This window comes from Amphibalanus amphitrite, unplaced genomic scaffold, assembly GCF_019059575.1.
Source record: "Amphibalanus amphitrite isolate SeventyFive unplaced genomic scaffold, NRLGWU_Aamphi_draft 000092F_arrow, whole genome shotgun sequence".
Taxonomy (NCBI): Eukaryota; Metazoa; Arthropoda; class Thecostraca; order Balanomorpha; family Balanidae; genus Amphibalanus; species Amphibalanus amphitrite.
This window is the reverse complement of record NW_024881588.1, coordinates 687450-705433: the sequence shown is the minus strand read 5'-3', so window position 1 is coordinate 705433 and position 17984 is coordinate 687450. Positions and strand designations below refer to the sequence as shown.

Genomic DNA, 17984 nt, shown 5'->3' with positions numbered 1-17984 from the left:
CTCTCTTCGCGTGGCGGGCGCAACTTAAACATGAATACGTGATGCATCGTCGACCCTTATGCAATAACACCCATCGGCCGACCACCTCGAAGCTAAAATGCTTCAGCACTGCCCACCTCCAGGTGCCCGTGCATCTGCTTGGTCACATGTTCTCGATGGGTTTAGGATATGCATTGCCCCGAACATGTCCACAATCCCTTGGCTTCTGATAAGCTTCCAACCGATCACAAATGTAATTCTTATAGGTACGGTACTTGTTCCGCTTTCTGTTCCTTGAAGTCCAATCACTCCGCTCCATCAATCCCTAACGCGTAAAATTTCCATTTCCCTCGTCGAATCGCCACGAGGACTTGCGCGTCACTCCAACACTCGTCGCGTCAGAGCTGAGCCACTGGGGCGTCCGGCGCGGAGCACCGGTGCCCATCGCCCTGTGCGGTCGGCGTAATTGATGGCTCCAGCCCAGCTGTGCAAACCAGCCAGCGGGCTCTGCCAAATACGGCCGAGACGGGCGGCTGCCGGGGCGCCGCGGCCGATGACGCCCGGCCTCGGCCGACCTACCGCGGGCGGCGACACGGCGCTGGGTTACCGGGATATCACTCTGTTCGGCCGAGGTTCGATGAGGCTACGAGGTGAATTCGGCGGCCGCGGGGGCTCACGCGTGACGATGAATGTGCGACAGTCATTTCTGGGCTCGGTGACAGTCTGGGACGGATGTAGGCGGACGCTCCTGTCTGGAACAGGCAGCGGTCTCCAGGACGCCGCTGGAATTAAATGTTGCAGTCACGTCGTGACAAAGCTTTCTTTGGTTCAGCCTTGTGCTTGGCCTTGACAAAATGTATGTATTCAAATATCGTCTCGATTGCTCGCCAGATTTAATTTCTTTGTCTTTCCTGTCACGTATGCCGGAAGGCTTAAGTCACCTTTCGGCATGCATTGAATATCGTCCACATCTTGTTTCTTTTCTCCCTAAAATGTTCGCCCACAAAAGACCGGCAACTTATTCTTACCAAGCAACATTCCCTCCAGTCCTCAGCAGTCAGCCCCAGCCACCCTGCCCCATACTCTCTCCCCCTCCCTCGGACTCCCTCGCCCGTCCCCTACGGCCCACCGTCCACCGTACCCCTTTGCTCCCGGAGACCTGACTCCCCTCCCCCTCCCTCCCCTCTCGGCACTCGCAAGTGACGGACGTCTGCGCGCCGGCAGACGACATTTATGAGGTGGCGCGCTGACGGGGCTGCCTCCGTGATGACGAGCGGACATGGCGACGGTGTAGTGTTGTTGCCAGGGAGGGCCATCTACTGACCTGTCGACCCCCAGCTACGATCAAATAGGAAGGTTTCCTGAAGAAATGCATGTCGTTGGATCATTTTGTTCATGGGAGTAGGAGTTATTACTTATTTGTGATTTTGCAAGGACAGAGTTGTTAATAGTCTTATTCCATACGATTTCTCCGAGCTTCCACAAACACACATAGATATTCTGTAAAAACACTACCGGATATTTGCGAATAAAAGTCCTTTCGCGAATAGCCTACCTTTCTAGAAACTGTGCACGGAATCCTGATAAGCTGCGACGTTGAATGAAAATGACTCTCCGTCCGTCCTTACACATACTCTTCTAGCTCGTTGGTGGCTAACAGATTGTCCCGCGTAAATTGTTACCTTAACCGCTGCACTGTGGGGACTTGGCCCCTCCTAGCACGACTTTACTCCTGCGGCGGTGCGCCACAGTCAGCTGACCGCCGCGGCGCCGGGCAGCGCGGTGGAGCACTGGGAGCCACGCGACATCTTCTGCTTTGATGTCTCGTAGTAGCTGTTTGGGCAAAATTGGGCAAAAGATAAGAGCTGATTCCAATGCAGAATTTATGGGAGAATATTTTGATATGTGTTTCCACACGTAACCCCTGCGGCGGTACACCGCAGTCAGCTGACCGCCGCGGCGCCGGGCAGCGCGGCGGAGCGCTGGAAGCCACGCGACATCTTCTGCTTTGATGTCTCGTAGTAGCTGTTTGGGCAAAATTGGGCAAAAGATAAGAGTTGATTCCAATGCAGAATTTATGGGAGAATATTTTGATATGTGTTTCCACATGTAACACCGCGTAACTCACTTTGTAAGGCTATGATTTGCCGAGTCAAATATCCGAGGCGAGTGGCATATTAATATTTTTTGTATTTCATTCAAAAATCATACCTTTGGATTATTTTTCGAACTTTTTATGCATATACTCGTATTCCTTATTAAATACAGATTATAAAAACATGTCGCAACATCGAATTGGTGCTTGATTAACCCTCGCCCGCACATGGGGGGGGGGGGGGGGGTTGCCACCCCCCCCCCCCCCCAGGCAGTCTTTCTGCTCTGCACTCAACATTTTTAGAGCTAGAAGGCTGATTTTTCGTATAGCTGCTCGTCTATCCTTTCTTGATGTCCACTGAAAATTTCAAGTTTCTGTGATTTTTGGTTTCGGAGATATGACCTTGTTTTTCAGGTCATGTCATGACCCAAATGGCCAATTCTCAACATCTTGCGTTTGCCATGGGCCTTGTGAGCTTTTGACACCCTGATTTCGGCCTTTTTTGCCAATCTTACCTCCCACCTATCATGGAACATGTTGTTCGACGATGTACAGGGGTCAAGGTCAGGGTCAAGGTCAACCTAGGTCATCTAAGATAATTGCGTTTTAGGCAAGCTGAATTTACCTTTTGTGAAGTTTTTTGACCGCATTTTTGGTAAAAGCTTCTCAGATCATGATTTCATATGATATGGACCCAAAAACAATCGGTGCACACATCAGTATACACACAGACACACACAGACATACAAACACATATAATTGACCTTGACCTAACTTGACCTGAAATGACCTCAGCAGCAAAATTCTGGTCGGATAGTGTGACAAAGAGGTTCTAGCTGGCTTGGCACCAGAAAACAGCATCGTCATCGGTATTTGATAAGCAGCGCACTTGATATCCAACGGTGACCCAAAACAGCAACATTTTTTAGTTTGACCTGACCTGGAAGGTCAATGACTGACCTGAGAAGGTAAAACTGGGTATCATTGGATTCGTCTCTTCCCAAAGAATCTTTTTGGTCTTTACTGCTAAGCTCTATCTCCAACAGGAACGAAATGGCGCGGGGGGGGGGTGGCAACCACCCCCCCCCCCCCCATGTGCGTTCTAGGATGGGAAAATGGCATGTGCGGGCGAGGGTTAAACGAGTGAGGAGGCGTTCCGTTGTCATGCTATTTTTCGCCTTATCCTAGGAGCACGGTGCTAGTGAGCTCAACCCTTCACTTTGTGACGTATTTTGATGTATAAGTCATCATTTTTAAAGCGATTTAAGGTCGAATTCGGATACACTGAACAATTCTGCGTAAAAAGAATATAAAGAAAGTGTAAATCAAAACACTCGTATTTGCCACTTATGTCGTGCTAGGATCGCAAAAGTCCCCACGGTGCGCTGGTACTGGTGTTCATGGTCTACAAAGGGGCGTTATGAATATAATCTCAGATGCTGATGAGTGCTGATAACATGATCAATCTTGGCAGCTCTCGTGGTTTGTGACGCGAGTAGAGCTATCTGGATTCCATCAGCTAAATGTTGCTGCTTGCGAATCGGGGAAGGCGCCAAGAAAACACACATGATGGCTCTCCGTGGCTGATAGGGGATGTCCGAACTCCGCGAACCTCGGACGTCTCTGACGTCAACCGCACATCTGATCTAACCGTCGGCGTGCGAGGTTCGTCCGAGCTCCGACTGCTGATCCAGCCCGGCCAGCGGCTCTGAAGTCGGCTCGTGTTCGCTGCGACTGCGGTTTCGGCCGGGGTTGGTCTTTACTGCCAGTGCTAGCGTGGGCGCCTGCCGTCAGTCGTTGCTCACCACAGGTATGATGTGATCGGGCAGGTGGCGTATAGCTCGAGCAGTTTTCCGAAGCGAGCGGTTTCTCGAGTGGCTCTGCTTGGATGGTGGTTCTTATGAGGTGTCTGCCCGAATTTCTTGTGATGTGTTCCTGATAATCGTTCGAGCTCACGCCGTTTCGGTCGAGCTCACCGGAAGGCGAGCGTTAGCTGCTGCAGCGGTGCCTCGTACCTCGTAGTTTCTCGTGGTCGGTTGTAGGTATAGTTGGCGCCGAGTGGCGTTGAATTCTCGGCCGATTGGGCCATGACAGGCCACCTCAGCACTGTCGCGTCTAGTCACAATGATTATGGTCGGAGACATCATGCCGTCTGAGACGTCACGGGGCGCCGGACACTGCGCAGTGCCGCGCTGACGATTGGGTTTGATTGAGAGCTGCCACAGCTGAAAAGACACTGCGCAAAAACTCAATGAGGCGCCTGCACAAATGTGCGTCTTCTATTATGTTTCACTACGCCACGTGCGAATGTATTGCAACTGTAAAGAAGGCACGGACGAGTTCCGATTCGCTTCAAAAGTAAACGATTCATATTTACCCATCGACGTGGTGGTGATTTATTCATGCCACCCTCGTCGACGTTTCCTGTAGTCTTGTGACGGCCTTGCGCTTTCCTTGGCCGCTGCAGGGATCGATAAGTGCTCCGAAGGTCACGATTGTAACGTGCCAGCGAACATGACGGTTGTCCAGTCATTGTTTGAAGTCTGCTTCCCGCTCGGACGCTGGCGAATCGTGAGATGGCGTTAGATGCAGCCTGACCCTCACTATTAACGTCCGCACGTACCTTGAGTCGCACAGATAATGCAGCCCTCAGATTGCTGCCAATAGAACTACAATTCGTCTTGATGCTGTGCCATGACAAATAGCCATGCGCCGCGTAGTGCCACGGGCGGTTTCAAATGGCTCGTATCAACCACCATTACCACCGGCCGAGCGGCCTTGTGACCCTTGCGCCAATCTGTTTAAGCTTTTTCATGCTACTGATGTGGCATCACATCTATCACAATAACAAGTGATTAATAGCAGGAGATATCAGTGCCGTCCTGCACGTCTGAGTCACGGTCCAGCAGCGTTCCTGGCTAACAGCCTGCAGTTGGGTTCGAGGAGAGCCGAGACGGGGACGCCCTCGTGGAATGAATTCACCGACTCGGGAGACGCTCTAGCGTGCTCACGGCAACACACGAACAGGTTAAAATGTACTTACGGAGGCCAGAGGCTTTAATGAGGATCACGCGATTGGAGTAAATCTATTCAGAGAAGACCATTAATGCCACCGGTAGCTTCCGGAGCACATTATCCCGGATCATCCGCCGGGCGGCACCGCCGGCGATTGGGACCGGCGTCTGCGCGGCGCCGAGCGCAGCCATCTCCATACCGCCGGGCCGGCGGCCATGCAAATCCTCAACTTCCGCCGTCACCGAGGGCGATAGATGCACGTCTTCTGGCGAGACGTGTACGGCGACCCGCGGCCAGTTTGGCCAGCCGATTTACATGGCAACCTGTCGACCGGGCCGGGCCGGCGGCAGGTGAGGTGTTTTAGAATGGGACGACGGGCGCGGCGGCATCTTGACGCTGTAAGTACAAGCATCTGCTGTCGGCGTGTCGTTAGAATGGCGACAGCTAACACTGGGCTGAGGCGGAAATGTCCAGCGAATAAGCGTGCAGCGTCCTCGTAACTAACGGTTGGCAATGTTTATTGTCGGGATCGGAATGTTTTGCCCTTTGCCGTGAGCGATATAGTTGCGACTATGCCTGTGCTCAATGCCACGCGGTTTAGATCGCAAGATTTCTGGTAAGACGAGACCGATACGTATAAGGCCGTCACGTAGGTATCGTATTCCTGATTCATATCTCATGCGGTATCTGTTCCATATGCTCGTCACTATGAGGTAGCCTCGCAGGATTGCAACTATTTTACATAGATACGTAGCTATTTTGTGTTGTGTTGGTTTTATATTGACAGGTTGACAAGATCGCTTTTATACCGCTCGAATATCTTTCCTAAGTTGAAGTCGTACGATGACGCGATCACCGTGGTTATCTATTTTCAATGCTTCCGATACAATATTTTTGGAATCGATTGACATCTGTCAAAAGTGCGCATGCTGCTTGGAATGATAAGCATTGCTATTAAAGTCACAAGTCTTACTGGAGATCGACTAGTTATGCTTTTGCCATAGTTGCGCGAGTTTTCCCCTTATAGTACTGCCGTATTAAATAAGTGCTGTCAATTTTTTTTTCGCTGCATCCGGTGCAACATACCCACCTTACCGCGTATCCTACTTTTAACTGTATATACAGTATACGCACGTCTCTTTACTCACTCTTTCACTTCCTGTCACACTCCCGATCCATCATTCCCACATCCCTCCCACGGCCCACCTCACGTCTGTTGGCCACTGCGGCCGTCAGTGCGCCCGGCCGCGCCTCTACGAGCGGGTCTCGAGGCCCGGCGGGCGGCCGCGCCAGGCAGTCTGGCCGGCCCGCTGCCGAGGTCGACTTCACCGAGCCTGACGCTGCATATAACTACGGCTGGTTGGGTGGCGGGCTGTCGCTAACGGCCTCCCTCTTCCTCCCTCCCTCTCTCCCGTTCGGTGGAGACCTGACCGGAACCATGACGCGCCTCTCCAGAGGTCAGCGTCAGTCTGCAGCGAGCCTCCGTCCCCTGCCGCTCCTCAGCGGCTCGGCGCTAATTGGCCGCGCCTGGCTCTAAGGACCTGCTGGCCGTGACTGGACAGCTTATTTGTGATTGCAAGAACAGCTACGAATGGGGAACGTGATTCTGAAAAAGGCCCACTGAATATGGTTTCACTATAAATAGTAAATTAGTGTCTTATAGCGTGACTAGTGCATGAGAAGGTAAAATATGGCGAGAGCTTGCAGAAAATGCTCAGCAGAGCGGTAGTTGAGGACTCATGGAGGACGATGGCATGCATAAGGTCCATTCACGAGCTTCCTCCCTAGTCCCCTCAGGCGCGAAGCTCTAAGCAGAGAAGGGATAACTCCCGTGGGGACGGTTATCCCCATTAATGGTGCAGCCTTGCTGGAGCTCAGCGCTGCATAAAAACAAATGCTGATGGGCTTTATGTATGCAGATGACGGCCAAAGCCGAGGGCGTGAGATAAGCACGGAAGCCGGCTGTAAACGTCTTCAGTGATGACAGACACTAATGAAATATGGGATGCTGATCTACTTGCTGAGGGGTCTGATGGTACTCTGGCATTATTATGTCGAAATCAATCTTTGACAAGTGGACCACGTCCTGAGGCAAAACCATGGTATTGCGGTGGTATGAACCATAGTGTTCTAAGAAGAGCAGCTACCAAGGTAAGTTGTCTCGATTGAAGTAATATGCCAGCCGGGAGGTATGTTCTAGCTAATAAGTAATTACTGCTCATAATTGTTTCTGATAAGCGGTTAGCTGCAGTTCCAGCAAGAATGTAATTGTTTTATTTATATGCGCCTATGGTGCCTTAAAAGGAAGACGAGTGGATAACTTACTATAAAAAGATAGGATAAGGGCCAACCTGAATAAGGTCGTCAAATACGTCAAAACTGCACTGGCCTCGGTTAATCAAATATCTGTAATTGAAACAGGTGAAAACGGAAAGAAAAGAGCCAGCGAATGAGTGCGGAGAGGTGGCAGCGATAGTGACGGACGAATGGACTGACGGACGGACGGACGGACGGACGGACGGGCGGGCGGGCGGGCGGACGGACGGACGGACGGACGGGCGGACGGACGGACGGACGGACGGACGGACGGACGGACGGACGGACGGACGTATGTATGTACAGATGGACGGACGGACGGAGTCATTTGAGGCGTGAACACTGAGCAGTGCCTGTGTGGTCAGCTGTGGTCACTCCATCCCCACCCGCCAAGTAGCTACTTGAGGGTTCATCGCCACCTCTTCTGTTCCCTTGACGACCGAGTTGACACTTGAGAGCCTCATCCTCGAGTGTCTTCTCCGGCTCTGTAAATAGGCTAGGACACCATTGTAAATAGCCGAGAACACGACGGAGGCGTCTTGTCGGGTCTGAGGTCGGACGGCGTGTGGGCGGTGAAGCCGTATTTGGCGGACGAGCTCGAGCTATTCAGTTGTGACGTCACAAATCCCTCTGGTTAGGACGGTGATCACATGGACACGGTGCGACAGCCAGTCGCCCGTGGTTAGCCAGGGAAGGCTTGAGCGACACGTGACGTCATAATCCCACCGGTCGCCGCCCCTGGCCGCTGTAAGGGGCTCTGCACCTCAGGTCTAAGTGGATGGACGAGATGAAATGTCGGGATGACATTCGTATCCGAGGACGGGATGACATAGAATGTCGTTATTTGTTCTCCTATCTAAGCAATGTAGCCATTAACATAAAACTTGCAGTTTTTACCCTTGACCTGACCTGACCTTAACCCTCGCAGGCCGAGGGGGCGGGGGGGGGGCGGGTGCCGCCCTCCCCCCATAGGTTTTTTCACGATAGCTCCGAACACGCTGGCGATAGAGAGCTGAAATTGGGCATACCTGACCTTTGATTCAATCCGGATCTTTTGACACCAACTGCACTTTTAGTTCAGGTCAGGTCACTGACCTATGACGTCATAAGTGAACCTCTGCACGGTCTTCAGATGTCGCAACTTCGCAACGCCCTCACTGCCAGAGGAGATGTCACAGGGAAATGAAGCTTGCAGGATCTAGTATCCATTATGAGTCTCACAACTTGTATATCTCGGATTTTTCCTGAAGGTCATATGAGGTCAGGTCATTTTCGTGACCTCACCATTATAAGTCAATGGGGAAAAATGAAAACTGCTATTCTGGCGCCGGGAACGATCTCCAACTATCTCAAGCACACAGAATCGTGATTTGATGCACCTTGCAAGGTTAGATGCGTCACTTTTGCAATGTTGACCTTGCGTGACGTCATTTATGACGTCATCAAGGTCATATTAGTTTTTCGTCAATAACTTCCAATTAAATTGAGCTAGCGAGTCGGGAAAGCCACCAATGGACTCAGGAAGACCTGCCGAATCGATTGATTTGCGACATGACCTCTTTCGACCAACTTAGTGACCTGGGGGCGCTGACCTGACCGTGACCTGAGGTCAACACCCTTATTTGACCTGACCCAAACAAAAAGTATACATTCGACGCGCCTGAGCGAGGCGAACACGACGCTGCCAAAATTGCGGCTCTGCGGCCGTTTTTTGCGAAGTTATTCACCAAAAACTGAACCGTACCTTGGGGCACTTGACCTGACCTCAGAGGTCACCGGGTTACCTAGGACCTTAAAATCGGGTACCAATCTCTGCGTTTCGTAACGGCGCACACGCTCGTTTTTCCGCGACGCGCTAGCTCCACCAGGGGCGAAACGGCGAGGTAGGGTCGTACCCGCCTCCCCCCCCCCTCGGCCGGCTCGTATGTAGAAAACCAATAGGTCCGGCGAGGGTTAACCGGACCTGTGACCTACTAAGTACTAAGGCAAAACATTTTTGCCCCAAAGATCCGTCTTGTTGAGAGCTTTTGATCACTATTTCCTCCGTCTTCCTACAATCATCCGTAAGGAAGTTAGACCAATGACATGGGGCAGTATCTGCCTCCACCCCCAGCCCCAGGGTGCCTTGGCCTAGCGGGTCGCGCTTAATTTACATTATAACTTGTTGTGTTTTGTCAGAAAATGGTCCTAACTCAGATTTTGTGGAAAAAGGTCATTATCTCCCTTTAAGCATCCAAAATCACCCCATTCCCAGAATTGCCCGATCGAACGAACGATAAGGGTCGTGACTGGACAACGAGCTCCGCCTAGGTTGGGTTCCGAGTTCCGGCTCTCTATCCAACTTGCAAACTTTCGACCTAATCTTATACATGAAAGCGAACATTTTGGTAATTGTGATGCACAAAGTTCTGATGCTAAAGCAAATGCTAGGAGGAGTTTCCATCGGGGGACCGATTTATTTTTTCATTGTTCTCCCTTGTTTATGTCCGAGAGACTCTGGTCAGCCTTGGCCAGATAACGTCTAGATCTTGCCAATCCAAAACGCGCCTGTGCTTTTGAGCAAAAATTAAGAAAGGAGGAAGGTGTAGGCGAAACAGACGTGCAGCGGCTTCCAAAATCCGAAGCCACTGGTGCCTACGTTGGAGTTTCGTTTGTCATTTTTGTTTGCCATGATTGGCGCGCTGGGCGCCGGCTATAGTGGCCATGCTGTCTGGCTATGCAAATGCAGCCTTGAACGGCGCGGTGGCCAGCGCGACGGATGACATCAGGCGATCAAGGCCTCGGGCTGCACACTGAAGGCACCGTACTGTCTGACGTTATCAATGACGTCACCAGATGCAACGTCACTAAGGCGACCCCAGACTTCCTCCCAGTTCGTATGTCTGTGTTCGTTCATGTCTGTCCGTTTGGCTCTCTACGTCGGTACCCGTCTTTCTTTGCATTTCTGTAGATAATGTCAGTCTGCTTTTTGTCTGAGTCTGTCTGAGTCTGCCTCCGTCTGAAAAACGCAGAACAGCTATCAAGTAATGAAAACTGAAAAGTCGCTATTTTTATTTATGAACGGACAACTGAGATTATTGTCTTTTAACCCTCGCCCTGGCATGGCATTTTTCATAACACGGCCTGGCAGGGGGAGGGGGGTTGATGCGACCCCCCTCGCGATTGGCTCCTATGGCACCTAGAAACACTATTTATTTATTTTTTCAGTCCAAAACTGTGAGTTGGACAGGTGCATAAAGAAAATTGAAATTTGACCATGACCTTGTACCGGTTTTTCTGACCTGGTGACCTGATCCAAGGTCACCCGGACCTGAAATTTTCAGGTCATATGTAAAAAGGTTGCCCCATAGGCTGTGCCAAATTTGGCGGCGCTGCGCGCCACCGTTTTTACGCTAACTTTGAAAAACCTTAGGGGGGGGGGTACATTAAAGGGACCCTCCCACCTTCAAAAAAGTTAATGAATTGGCATGAAAGTGATGTCGCTCGGTTCAGAAAGAGCGAAAACGAATACCTATCAAATTTCATCGAAAAATATTCACTGGTTTTCAAGATATTAGACTTTTACGATTGTTTACTTTTTGGGATCTCCGCTGTTCCTAGCGACTTTATTTGAAAGTGCGGCATTTGTTGCGCGCAAAGCAGCATACACCACCGCGTGCTACAAAACGTTTTAGTCAAACATTTAAAAATCGTTAGATATCTGCGCTGACGTCACACATTCAGAGGGGTATTCCTATGCATTAGCCCCTCTGAATCAAAATGCTGCAATTTTGAAATTCAATATTTCCGATTTAAGGCATTTCTGGATGTTGTGAGTGCCGAAACCGGTAATTGTGAGCCAGGGACCCCATTTTGGCTATCTCAACTCAAATCTAATGTTAAAGGGACCATCCCACCTTAACATTAGTTTTGAGTTGAGATAGCCAAGTTTGCGGCCAGGATCAGAAACCACCATTTATCCTGGTCGCAACCCCCGCAGCTTTATGGTGTTCAAGAAATTTCTTCCCTTTACTTGCAGGGTGGGACCAGCTTAGTCCCTATCTCTTAACCATTAGCGGTTTCTTGATGACGTCAGCAGTCATTTCAACGCCCGCCATTCCTTGAACCCGAGTTTTGCTGACCTTGAGCTCCCTTTTTTATCAACGTGAAATCCGTCGTCGGCGCTGAGGAAGCCTATTGCTTTTCATTTTAATTTGAATATTAGAAGATACCCACCACTGGAACTTGGACTGATATTATACCAAGGCCGAAGATGATCAAGCTGCCTGCTATATCTGGAGCTTGGTGTTCAACTTCAACATGGAATAAAAAACAAAATATCAAAGCAAACTGGATATGGTACTGCAAGTTAAAGTCCAAAGAAATTTGAAGAGCTGACAATTGACATTAATTCTTTTCCTGCAAGGTTTCCATATGGAGATCACAGTCACACCATGAAGAAATATTTTTGATGTTAACAGTTGAAAGGGGATTTATCTTCCAGTTTTGACGAAAGACGCTGCTGACTGTCTTTGGAAAAGGATGTCGGCATGAGGTGCAATTGTGCTTGTGAAGTGGTTATAACTGGTCTTTTCACAGTATTAAATCAAATGTGCCATTGCAGCCAAGTGTGTTATCATGTAAGGTAAAATCAAAACTACAATGTTGGTTTTACGAGCATTGAGAAGGCTGGTAGGTAACACCTGCCTGTGCTCGTAAATCATGCTGCCAGAGTATTCTAAATTAATTTTATCATACACTTTTGTTGTCCAGAATGGTTGCACTATTGTTTGGTATCATATTATTCCATGTAAATATGGTAGTGTAAAGTCCGACCAACATGTTACCAGATTTGAAGCTGTTACGTTACCTAAGTACCTGTTTTTTACTGGCGTGGTGAATGTCACCTGGATTTTGTTTTGAGGTGCAGACCTAGTAACTCTGACTACATGGGTTTGAAGCTATTATCTATTCTGTTTTTACTGGCCTGGTGAATGGCGACTGATGTTGTCCGTGGATGGCACTGAAACAAATTTTGAGTGTTTTGTACAGTGTTTTAATACAATGCTGAGGGCTGAAAGTTGTCTTGTTTAGAGTGGTGAAAGTTCAGGATATGCCAGCCACCATGGTGGGTCAGAGTTAAATGTGTTGCAGTCAGTTCGGCTTCGGCAAGCACAAGGATGGGCATACGCATCAAGACCTGCTCTGCCATACTTTCAGCCAATTTTACCTAGGTAGGTCTTTTCTTTTTTCTGCCAAAAGCTATGACATTGTGAATTTCAGCATTGTGGCCTGTGTGTAGCTTTCAGGAAAGCAATTCTAAATAAAGCTCTGATAAAGTGCAAAATCAGCAATGCAGCCCTCTATTACATTTTCTACAACATCTTACTTGTTCCTTGCATGGAGAGAAAAATGCAATGTTATGAATTCGTTTATTCACATAATTTGACAAGCATGCAGTTACCTGCTACTATCACTGCACAAAACAGAGCAGAAAACATCAGTTGATCAAACACAAGACATAACAGAAGTTTACAACATAGGGCTGCCGAACCTGCTTCCTCCCACCACAGTTGATGCCATTTCCTAGCCTGGCTTGTTGTGAGCACTGAATAGCTGCTTTGTCTATTACAGCTCACTACCATTCAACTTAAACTACTCTCTTTAAAGTAAGAGTGAGAGCGTTCAGTGTTCATAGCAGCTCGACAGACGACAGACAACAAACATCTTGACAAACCAACCAGTATTTGATTTGGCTAATGATTTATGTGCTTGTTGTATCATGGCCAAACTACTTTAACAGCAATAATCCCTGTTTCATCTTGATCTTGCTTTTATTTCCATTTGAACTCAGATCTTGAAACAATCATCTGAAGTGATATCAGATACTGGCTTCTGTTTATCTTGAAAGCAAGTTAAAACAACAATGATAAACTAAGGCAGGAGATGTGAGTTGTGGCAGTAGATTTTTGATTCAACATATGTCAACCTTATATTGCTTGAGACCTCTGTGACAGACAAACAAATATTTATAGTTTTTTGATAGTTTGGATTCTTGGCTTGATTTAGCAGATCAGCTGTGAACCTTGACTTTGAAATCACATAAATGTCATGGTACCCGAACGAATCCTCGCATGACATTTCTTCGTAGCACAATTTTTCGTCCGCATTTCTTCGTCTACAAATCTTCGTCGGTGCATTTATTTGTCCCTCAATGCTTACTCTTGCACATATTTGCGTTGAAGAAGAAATGCGAGCCGATTTTCATATACCCTGGTGCGAGACAAAGTAATGCGATAGGTACGAATAAATGCCCTGACGAAGATTTGCAGACGAAGAATTGCGATACGAAGAAATGCCATAAGAATTGTCCTGGAATCCTTTATTGGCCATCATATATTGACCTTGATAAAATAAACGCATCATTCGCGCAATATTTGTCGCACTTTGATACCAAACTATTGCTTCCAAATGCCGACGTAAAGAAAACCTTTATGTGACGTCATAGAAACAGCGGATTTCCCAAAAAGTAAACAAAAATGAAAGTCTTATATCTCGAAAACGGGTGAATATTTTCCGGTAAAATTTGGTAGATGTTCATTTTCGCTCTTTGTGATTCACGCTACATCACTTTTATGCCAATTCATTAACTTTTTTGAAGGTGGGAGGGTCCCTTTAAGGTGGGAGGGTCCCTTTAACCCTGCCAGGGCGAGGGTTAAGGATGAGAAAGGTTCGGTGCATTAGCCGTCTGAGTTTGCTAAAATGCCTTGCATCTATTAAAAAAAAAACTTTCTTGATGAGTTTATTTTCTCATCAATCAGCCAATCGCCTCCTGCAGTCTGGCTGACGACTCCCGTTTTGTCCTGTCCCAAATCGAACTGCACTCATGGAAGACCCTTCGCCACCACCTGCCGGTCCACTACAGACAAAAGTATACCTGACACTGAAATATGACGGCCGAGCGCGGCGACAACAGGATTTCAACACCGTCCAATGTCAGCCACGTGTCTGTAGCACGCGAGGTATTTTATGTCGGAGGTCGCTCACGGACCCGCTACCGAAGCCAGTGGACTGCGCGCCGGCCCGCACGCCGAGCGGCACTCGAAGGACATTAGTATGCGGAATGCTGTCGCGCCAGGTGTTCCGGCGAAATAATTTGATTGTGTTCGATAGGTGGCAGGGAGTGGCGGGCGGCGCCGCTCTTCAGACGGATGTTCGTGACCGGTCGGCCGCCTGGGAGCGCCTCGGATGGGCGCTCTCAGCGGCTGAATAGTTGTTTGGAGCCCGGCAAAGCCGTGTAGATAATGTCCGCTGTCCAATTTTGTGACGTGTCAAAGGCCCGGTGTCGCAGAAGAAATGATTAATTCAGCCCAAAATGTCATGCAAATTTCAGCTTGCACCACCGACCGGTTGCGGTATTTTGATGTATAAGGCCGAGCTAACTGTGCATGACGTAGCTAATGCTTTGGTTAGCCAAAGCTTGGAAACCTTCGTCTTTAGGTAGGTGCATCTTTTTGGTACTACTGATTTTAATCAAGTAGTTCGGACTGTTTATTCATGTATGCTAAACGTGTTGCCGTGTTTACGGATTAACATAACTAGATGGTGGTGTGCTTATGCAGGGCGTTGTTGTTCTTGTCACGCTCTCTTTTTCATAACATCAGGCCAGTGGCCACTGCCTAATTTGCAAAGGACGTTTATTTTTGTGGGTACTACTGTTCGCAATCTGGATGCTCTTTCGGCCCATGGTCCATTGAGAACTAAGCTCGGTAGCTGAAATTCTATCAAGATGTGTTATCTTGGACAGTGGACACAAATGTTGTTCAGTCCCTGAACCTGCTGCTCTCATGGCCCCGTCAGTAGTCGTGGGTAGCGCGTATCTTCTGTCGTGACCAAAGCCAGACGAGCGCCCCGCTGTCCGGGCAGCCACCTCTCCACGGGCGGGCGCCGGAAGAATCACACGGGTCACCGAGGAGCGCGGGGAGGGTGATGATGTCTCTCAGCCCGGCGCCCAGCCGTCTAGACCTCGAGCTCGCAGCGGGCGGACCGTCATCAGGCCCTGGGAGCGGACGTCTCGCCGATGGTCATCAGTTGGTGCAGCGCTGCCCTGCCGTCTGGGGCGGCGCGCGGCGCGGCGGGGGGCGGGCGTGCAGACGCGGCGCGCACGCTGCCACCCGCGGAGGTCAAGGTGGTGCACCGGCCAGCCGGAAGCAGGTGCCGTCCGTCTGAGGGCTCGTAATGAGCGCAGACGGCCCGGGCTGCGTCATGGATGACCTGACCGCACCAGCGGGGGTGAGAGTACCCCTGTCTGCACACGGCCCTGCACTGCACGACGCTCGCTTGTCTGATGTTCCCTGGCCTCGATTGAGGTCAAGCACAACGTGGAAATGGCTGGCAAACATCAATGTTATCAATGGATCCAGATGTGTGTCGGCTTTGTTTGAGATGTGCAGACATTAAATATTCTAATGACTACCTTGATGACGTACTAATTGAATCCGTTCTTTATTAGGCGAGAATGATGTATGCGGAACACTGACAGCTCTCTATTGATATGAAATGAATGTCTCTATTGATATGAAATGAATAGATGAGCTGGGCCTGACAGGTACATATATGTCTGAAAAGGAATTAATATTAAATCAGCCGCTGTATGTACCGGAGATGCGAACAGCAATATTTTCCAGGCGTCATACCGGACTACCTTTAGATTCCGATCTCCATGCTCATGGAACTTTTTTTGGAAGATATGCATAGACGGTACGAATATCAAACATTTCAGTCCGTCGAATGCGTGTTAACCCGCGCCCCGTTGGGCTCTGCCGAGCAACGCGCCCGGTTGGGGGGGGGGCCATTTTGGCCCCCCCCCCTAAGATCTCGAGAACCACGCAACATAGCGACAAGCGGTAAACGGCGTTGGATAGCCCCAACGGGGAACTACCTTGTGACCCAATTTTATTGACCTAGGTCAAACCGATGACGTCACAGGTCAGGTCAAAGGTCCAATTTTCACCGTTTACAGGCACTTCAAGAAATGCGTTGTAAAATCGAGTAAAATGCATTTCATTGAAAATCATCGATGGGGAAATGTTCTTCAAACACATATTTTGCTATTTGAGGTCACTGATACCAGGTCAGGTCACAGAGGTCAGGTCACGGGGGGGTCACAATATGAAAGTGTCGTGTGATACATGTTTTATGGTCCATTTTACATGACAAATGCGATTATATGGGTCAGGCAGCCTTTGGGGCCAGCTTAGATCACGTTTTGGTCAAGGTCAGGTCAAGGTCAGGTCAAGGTCAGGTCAAATTAGGTCAAATTTCAAAGTTAATATTTTTGCATAAAATGGGTATCGAATCGATGCAGCTCGTCACGGGGAGTTCAATGGTGGTCTTTGTTTTGCCGTACGAGGTCTAGAATTGCTAAAAATTGAGTTCAAAAATTTGACGTCATCATTTTTGAACAGTTTTTTCGCTATAACTTGGCCAAAAAACGAGATATCGATCTGAAATTTGGTATGTATATAGAAGAGCGCTGGGACTATCACATATATTCCGGTTTTTTCGAAATTCGGAAAAATTTTGGATTTTTTCAAAGTTTTTCTAAAAAAATCAATTTTTTGAATTTTTTGGGTCAAAAACCAAAAATTTTGAAAATCCGAGATAGCAGTTTTGTAGCGCCGCTTTTTGTCTACTAGACCATATAAAGAACTTTGAAATTGCTTGATAACTGTAGATTTGGTGAGCGTTTCAAGATTGCATAATTTTTGCTCATTTTTGCTCGAACATGACCTCAGTTTGACCTCAATAACTCCTGACCTAAGGTGACCTAAGACTTGAAATTTGGTGTGAAGGTGTCAAATTGATCCCCGGGAAGGTACTGAAAATTTGGCGGCGCTGCGCGCCGCCGTTTTCTTGCTATTCAGGAAAAACCACAGGGGGGGGCCAAAATGGCCCCCCCCAACGGGGCGAGGGTTAATAGTGCGGAAAAAATAATCGATTGAATGATCAATGATCATGCTCTTACCAAGCATGGACCGTTCATGCCTAATACCAATTCATAGCTATAAAGTCTAAGCAGTTAGCGCTATTCGAATTGTCGATGGAGAAACCAATACGATAAAATAGCCAGGCCGTGAATGAATGGCAAATTCTGAAGTTTGTTTGGGTAATATCCTGTTTATTACCTATTAAATGGTTTATTTGCAAGCCCTTCTGATAAAAATTGCCTTGAAGTCATGTTTGATAATTGTAAGTTGGACACTCAAATGATCGTTTATGGTTTGTTCTCTCCGCGTATTAAATCGTAAAAATTCCATTGTCCCATCAAACCGTTCAGACTTCAGATTATTATCAGCGGCCTTGCCCACGGCATATCATTTTCGTTCGTTCAAGGCAGAGGAAGTAGATGTGCTCCGTTCATGCTATCTAGGAACCAGGACATTCTCATAAATTTGATTATAAACCCGTTTCAGATGTGTGGGAACAAACGTGAATTGTACGTGACGAAAAGTCTGTATGGTCATCCATTCCCATATTCTGTCCTTCAATTTAAACACGATATACTACTTTGCAACTTTACATCTTTGTTCCCCAAAAT

General features: G+C 48.5%; 1 protein-coding gene across 7 annotated transcripts in view; it reads left to right on the top strand.

Annotated features, from left to right (window-relative positions):
• LOC122380162 (A disintegrin and metalloproteinase with thrombospondin motifs 20-like) overlaps window positions 1–17984 on the top strand; it is a 99879-nt gene that overhangs the window by 386 nt on the left and 81509 nt on the right. The window lies entirely within an intron of this gene.